Source organism: Episyrphus balteatus, chromosome 1 (assembly GCF_945859705.1).
Source record: "Episyrphus balteatus chromosome 1, idEpiBalt1.1, whole genome shotgun sequence".
Lineage (NCBI taxonomy): Eukaryota > Metazoa > Arthropoda > Insecta > Diptera > Syrphidae > Episyrphus > Episyrphus balteatus.
Window position 1 is genome coordinate 110,263,918 of NC_079134.1, and position 8,277 is coordinate 110,272,194.

Below are 8,277 nucleotides of genomic sequence, written 5' to 3' on the forward strand. Positions count from 1 at the left end.
TAAAAATATGACCACATCGCCAAATTATGGTAAATTAGTTTGTTTGAATACCAAAAAATTTTTTAACTTTTAATTTTCGTTCATGTTCTAAAACTTCAACATTTTGAAAATCATCTTAATCAAGAGATTTCAGTATCACACAATAATTTCTTTTTTAAGTTCTCAGTTCTTAGGGGGGGTCATGACCCCGTGACCCCCCCCTTGTATACGCCGTTGTGGCCGGCTTACTTTTAGGTGTTTAGTTTTAAGTAGTGACAGTTGGGGTGGCGGAAAAAATTTTTTTTTTTTAAATACAAAAAAATACAAAAATAAATTGCACGACTGGGGTCGCACGTAAAATTTTATATTTGCACATAATTTCATAAATCATAAGTGTTGAAAAAAAAATTAAATCTGTTTTTATAAATAATTTAATACCACTGTTAATGATCTTTTTCAAAAAACAAACTATGCCATTTTATTTCTTGTATAAAAAGGAATTTTTAGAAAAAAAATTTCGAAAATCGTTAGAGCCGTTTTTTAAAAAAATAATTTTTTATATATACAAATTTTCTAACATTTTTCAAAAAAAAAGTTGGTATGCCATTTTGAACAAATAATTAATTTACCCATAAAAACAAATTTTCAAAATTTTTCACTGACCCGTTTCCAAAAAATTGATTTTTCAAAAAAAAAAAATTAAATATTTTTTAAAAATCCAAAAAGATGTTTTTTGAAAAAATGTTTGATTTTTTAAATAATTATTGTTTAAACGTTTCCGCATAAAAAGGTCGAAATATGTTTTGTCGTTTACGATAAATTCATAAATCAAAAAAACCGTTCTATGGCAGGTACCGTTAATAACGGTACAATTTTTTTTTTTTAATTACGAAGAAAGCTCTTATGTGTTTCACTACACACAAAAATTTTAAACAAAATCGTTAGAGCCGTTTTTGAAAAAAATTTACTTCTCTATTTCCGTTATATGACAGGTACCGTTAGTTTTGGTCCTAAAAAAAAAAATTCAATTTGTCCTCTAGGGAATAACCCAAAACTGTTAACTACCAAGTTTGAAGAAAATAGCTCCAGTAGTTTAGGCTGTAGCTCGAGGTTCCTACAGACAGACAGACAGACAGATAGACGGACAGACAGACAGACAGACAGAATTGCCGGACCCACCATCATCGTAATGTCATGAAAAATTGTTATCTCGAGTTCGATTTTTTTTTACGAATCCTAAACTTGCCCTATAGTACCTATATCCCAAGTAAAAAAGAGTGTGTGTACACAAATACACGCGGTTGAAGATATACTTCTCACTCAGTATATTAAATGAATTTCATTTGATATTTTTATTATTTTTGTTTTGTATTATTATTAAAATAATCAAACACGATATTTTTTTAACAATCTCAGCTTATGGTATTCTTAGGAAATTTTTCGATGCTATCTCCGCATAATTGGAATTTAAAATCTTCATACCAATTTCCGGGGCTAAATTTTTGAGAAAAAAAAATTTAATTTTATCTACGATTGATGGTCTTTATATCAATACAAGTTTAGTTTTAGTCTATGTTGTTTTCCTTTCCTTTTATTTATGAGTATTTACGTTTTTGTTTTTTGCCACATGCAACTTGGCAATTGCAACTTACCACATGCAACTTGTCACATGCAACTTGCCACACGCAAATTGCCATATGCAAATTGCCAAATGCAACTTGCCTTAGTACTATAAGAAGTATAACTTCAAAAATAAAAAATAACCAAAAAATAAAAGAAATAAAAAATACAAAAAAAAAAATAAAATACAAAATATACACACTTGCTTGCTGTGGCTGTTCTAGTTTTTAAGTATTTTTAAGTAGTTTAAGTAGTTTTAATTAGATTGTAAGTTTTAAAATAAGAAAAAAAAAAATGATATGATTCCAAGTTTTTTTAAATTATTTCTTGGTGAAAAATTAAAACCATTGAAATATTAGAATAAAAATAGTTATAAGGCCGAAAGGCATTAGTATTAAGAAAAATCAATTTTAACTAAGAGTGCCCGTATAGGGCCAGTAAGCTAGTTGTAAGTAATTGATAAGTAGGCTAGTTTTTATGAATTTTTGTCTAATGCCCGTCGTACACCTAGCGTTCAACGCACTCAACGCGAATTTAACAAATTAATTATAAAGAAACGACGGCACCAGAGGCGGCGCTAGACCAAAATGAGGCGTGTGCGAGAGTAAATTTGCGGGGCCCCTAGGAAAATGATTTTGGACTATCATTATGCACGACTCGATCTCACGAACTTGTTCTTAAATTTCAAATTGCTTTAATTTTTAACTTTTTATATAAATAAGATTTGTTAAATGTACGTAGATATCAGAAAAAAATTAATTCGTTCTTCAACGAATTTTTTTTAATCCATACACAGTATTTCTAAAATGATTAAAATACAAGGAATAATTAGACAAAAGGTGTTATGCAAATCTTATAAATATAGGAATTAATGACTCAGTGATGTCAAAATAAAGGTTATATCATCTTCTTTCAAAATTAAGAGGTCTGTCATATCGAAGCTTGGCATTTCACCCTCAAGCCTGTGGGAACCTTAGAAATGAAAAACGCTCTTACCTTTAAAACAGACTGCATGACCTAAGTTCCAATTTCTGACTTGAAAGACCTCTGGTTTTCAAAAGAAGACATTATTAGCTTTAATTTGAGATTAAATTAGCCTTTTAACTCCATAAGTTCAAAGGGGCGGGCGCAGCGTAATATATGAGACTTTTTCCTGAATTATTTGTAGTTTTGCATATACTTTGGGTCGTTGCTAATGAGTCTTAATTTTATTTGATTAAGTAATAATGTTTAACTCATCGACCATCATACCAAAAAACAAGACTTTATGAAACTTCCATCGTTTCTAACCTTAAAACATGCTGCGTTATGAAACTGACAACCTTTGACCCGGAAAACGTCTGAATTTGAGAAGATGGCATTACCATTAATTTGACACCAATATCGTCTTTAAGCTCTATGAGATGCACAATTCGTTTTACCACGCCAACAGTGCCTAATGCAGACGGGAAGACCTGTGGACTGTGGTTTTCGTAATTACTAACAGCCCTCTTTCACTTCAAATTTGAAATTTTCTTTACCTTGATGAGTTAAGCGTTTCTGCAGTGGCCGCCCTGCCTAACAAAATCTTGAATGAATTTGAGCAATTTCATTTACCTATTAAGGCGCATTTTAAAAAAAAAAATCAAAATCGTTAGAAGTCGTTATACCTAAACATTTTTTGGAAAAAAAAAACTATTTTAAGTGAAATTGGTATCAAATTTTGCAGAAATTATTTATCTACATTCCAAATTTTAGAAAAAATTAAATGTAAAATTTTCTAAAATTTGACTATTTTAATACAAAATAAAATTCAAACTTTCTTCATCAAAATATAGAAACTATTAAAAACTAACACTTGATTTTTTTTCATAAAATCGTAAGTAATTTTTGAGTAAAATTTGAGGTAATTCTCTAAAATTGGTAATGATATAATATTATATACATAGCGTGACGTGAGTTCTTATTTGTCCTACAGGCCATTTTTGCCGAAAATGAGTTATGGATGCCATCTTATATTTTCGACCACGCTCTTTCGATTGCTGCAAACAGAATCGTCCTATCTCTTTTAGTTTTCAAGATAAAAAAAAATTGTCCTATAGACCAAATTTGTTCGATGAATTTGATGCTTATTTGTCCTATATACGTTTTTGTATGCAGTAGGACAAATTGGCTTTATAATTATGCAAAATTTGTGCTTAAATGTCCTATATCCAATGAAGTTATATTTTTCACACCAAATAACGTCCCCATATTAAATCCTCTTAATAAGAGGCGAAAAACTCAAATTTTAAAGTCATTACATTGCCAAGAGTATCGTTGCTTAATGCTAAGGTAACCATCTCTAATTAAAAAAAGAAGGACATCATCCATATCGTCCCGTTTTTGCGTGAACCACTTATCTACACAAATTTTGTACAGTTCTTAAAAGAAACAACATTTTACAAGAATGTGGTTGGCAAGGCTAGTCTCACGTTAGTCTTAAAATTTGAAAATTGACACTTTGCAAACTACCTGTAATATCGCTGAGTGCTATTGCTATATTGACATAAAGCCGGGATTTGTTTCTTTCTTTAAACTATTGTTTTTTAAAATCACTTATTTATAATTTCTACTAAAAAAAAAAAGATGCCGGAAAAAACCAAGGGGCTTTCCCTGCTAGATGCAGGAAGATATATAAAAAAGTTGTGTGACTATTCTAGGTTTGTTTTTATTCATCATCCAGTTGGAAGTTTTTCAATGAAGTTTTAATGACTAATGGGAATTGTTTTTGTTGATGTTTGATTTCCTCTGTTAGATACTACTTATCTATAATTTAATATTTTTTTTTTAAGAAATAACTAATAAATACATAAATTATTCACATTTTTGTTTGATCAAAATTGTTGATTTAAAACCGGAAAAGTTTGGTGGATTGTGAATCCGTCCGTATTTTGAAACATTAATGATTCCGCAAAATGTGTTCGAATACGGAGTTTCGAAAAGCGAAAATTAAAAAACTCCACTTAATAAGATTGTCCTTTTTAATCATTTTTCAGGAGATCAAGAAATTGGCTGCGGAAAACAAAAATGTTTTACGTCCTTAACAAAGTGTTTAAATTGGTACAAAGTGTGAAAAATCAGTTTATATACATTGCGAGCGTTAGCGAGAAAACAAATTTTTTTATAGGAAATAAAGTTTACCCATTCTTAAGCTTTATACAAAAAATTATTTCATGCAATTTTAAATACCTTTACAAAATTGAAAAATAGAAAAAAGAAAAAAAAAAGTTTTTTTATCACTGAGATTGTGTAACAAAAAATGTATACATTTCATTAAGTTTTAAATTAAATTTGGAATCTTAAGACCAAAATTTTAGATAATCCAAGGTGCTTGGCAAACTAAATATGTGCACTTTAGAAAAAAAAGTTAAACAAAAATCTTAAATTGTTCAATTTTTTTCTATCGGGTGGAAACAAGCCAATTTAAATTATTTTTTTTGTTTGATTGTTATAAAATATAAAAAAAGGAAATTGACATGGTTTTTCGGATTTTATTATTACCGAGACATTTTCATTTGGCGCCCGCGGGGCCCCTCCAAGCGCGGGGCCGTGTGCGGGGGCACACTCCGCACACCCCTTCCGCCGCCTCTGGACGGCACTATAAGTATACTTTTTCATTAATTCGTTTAGCAGCGATCTCCAACTGTCTAAAACTCGTTGTTTGAATATAATAATTGAAAGCACCATCAATTAGAATTTAGAGTTTTAAATTTGCGTTGAATGCGTTGAGAGCTAGGTGTACGATGGGCATAACTTGTAACATCTCACATTTAATGCACATTTAAGATTATCAATTTTTTTTAAATATCTTACTTTCTCGCATCCTTTTTGCTTGTGAGTAATTTTGGCAGTTAAATCGAGAAATTATCTCGATAATTCTCTTACAGACACAGTTTTATTCACATTTTTCCAGTCTTTCAAGCATTCGTATACAGAAATGTTTCAAGTCGAGATAATTTTGTTTATTAGTCCGGTCAAATTAGACTAAAATGAGGGGGTGAGGTTACATTAATACCCAGCAAGCTGAAAATGGTAGGATTGTTGGAAACAACATCATAAATTTAATCTTTAAAGTCCTCATCGATCCGAGGCCTGGAAAAAAATTTACGGGGGGTCAAAGGTCACAAAAACTGGTTTTTCACGATTTTCAGCAAAACGGTAAGTCTTATCAAAAAATTTTCAATGCAAGAATTGTAGACCAGATTATTACATATAAAAAGTGTCATGACAATTTTTTTCCTAAGACCCACCGTTTCTTAGGTATAACGATTCAAAAAGTTGAAGTTGAGTTGTAATCGTCATAATCAGGCCTATTCTGAAAAAAAAACTCCTAACTGAAAAGTTCCTGAAGGGCCCTGATTGGGGCCCTTCTCCCGAAACCTTTTCCCTGGGAATTTTTGTTTAGAGTATGTCTGAATATATACAGGGTGTGCAATAGAGAATGGAAAACCCTAAAACGGCTGATAGCTACACTTATGACTGTTCCAAAAACAGATAGAAAAAAGATCTATCGCAACCAGTTCATAAAATATTGGCTTTTTTTCGTTCAGTGTATTTAAAATTTTATCATCTTATGTTTTCGTTCACTACAACCAGGAATGAATGAATTTTATTTATTTCTTTTTTTTATCATTTTCTACAATAATTGTATGAGTACATAAAAGCTTTAAAAACTGCATAGCTATTGCACATTTTCGTAAAAAAAAATGGAAATCTGTTTTTTGATGCAAAATGTAAAAAAAGTATTTTATGAAAAATTTTTCGCAAGTGTTTTTAGTTCGCTCCGCTTTATTAATTTATAAAATCGATTTTTAACCCAGAATTTTGATCCAAGTTGTGGTCTTTTGTGTGCCATTATAACCTGGCAATTCATTTTTGTTAATAGTGTTAAATACTAAAAATTAATCAAAATTAAATTACAAATTCAAAATAAAATTGACCCATAGTTATATCTGTACATATAACTGATTTCATTTATTTTCTTGTGTGAAAAGAGAATATACTTTGCCGCTCTCAACATTTTTTGCTCCCATTGATGATTTTTTGTTTCTTTCTCCCGGTGAGTGAAACTTTTAGCATATGTTCTGCCTATTGAAGCATTAGGTGTGTTTTTTATTACAACCGGTCTTAACTAGACAAAAAAAACGCAGTCTGGGCTAAGCAATATACATGTTAAATACAACAACACCTTAGCCCCTTGGGCTTAGTTGTTTAGCCCGGAGATTTCTCTGGGCTTAACTTTTTGAAGAGTCTTAAATCTGTGCTACCAAACTAATTTTTTCATAAATTGTTTAGAATTTGTTAAAAAACGTGAAAACTCACGTTTGGAAGGACAAAATGTATTAAACTAGTTTTGCTAGCATACATTTTTGTATCTCTTTGTAAAACATACAAGAAAAATACAAGAAAATGACTAAAGCGAAAAATATGACAACTCTAAATTTTTGTTTTGTCTGCTGTTTTCGGAACATTCAATATACAGTGCTGCCAAGATTTCAGGTTAAGCCCCGAGGCGTTTTTTTTGTCCAGTTAAGACCGGTGGTAATAAAAAACACACCTATTGTATCCGAACTTCTTACCTAAATTTTCATGTTGTTACTTGCTACCAACTGAGCTTAAAACATCATTCAACAATAACAATATACTCATCAGCTGTTATCTGTCATCAGTCATCACTCATAATATCTGCCATCTGTTTCAACTGCCACCTATCATCTCATACCATAAACAGCATTACAACCTCAAATTCATGGTTCGTCCATGAACTAAGCATATATCAGCAATTTCCCGTCTGTTCTGGATACCATAAACTTTTTTAAGTTTTGTCTCATCTTTTCCCGGTGAGTACACTTTTAGTAGATGTTCTGCCGGTAGTTTTTTTTGATTCTACATAAACAAATATATTTGCCTTTTTCTATTGGTAATATAAATAACAATTAACAACTACACATCGAGTAACAAACATCGAACTGTCAAAAAATACATAATCTCCACCATTGTATATACAGGGTGTCCCAAAAGTAATGGATCAAACGAAATATGCTGATAGGCCAACTTTAGGGCTCCCAGAATTTGGTAACTTGTTCATCCCCAATCCTTACGGTTTTCGATTTAATGCCGTTTTTGTGCAATTTCGAAAAATCCTGACTTTGCAACAGTATTTTGCTTCCTCCGCTCATAATTGATTTTCGTTTTTTACAATTCTTTCACTAAAATATTGCCTAATAATAAGAAATAATTAATTAATCAAACTATTTTTTAATTCATACTCCATTTTGCTGCAAATTAATTGACAGTTCCATATTTTATAAAAACTCAATTTCTTACTTTTATTTCAGAGCAACGCCCCACGGTTGTCCAAAATGACTTATCTCGTTGCAAAAATCATAACTTTTGAACGGATTGAGATAGCGGTACAATTTTTTTTTTATTTGAAGGACATTTCTAGGGCTGTTATACCAATGAATTTCAATAAAATTATTTCACAGGGTGTTTCGGAATCATCGGCCAAAAACAGATTTTCTTTAAAAAAAAAGTTTTAGTTAAAATTGGTATGCCATTTTGTAGAAATCACTAATCCACATTTAAAAACAAAATTTCAAAAAAATACAATGTCCCGTTTTCGAAAATTTTAATTTTCAAAAAAAAATTTCAAAA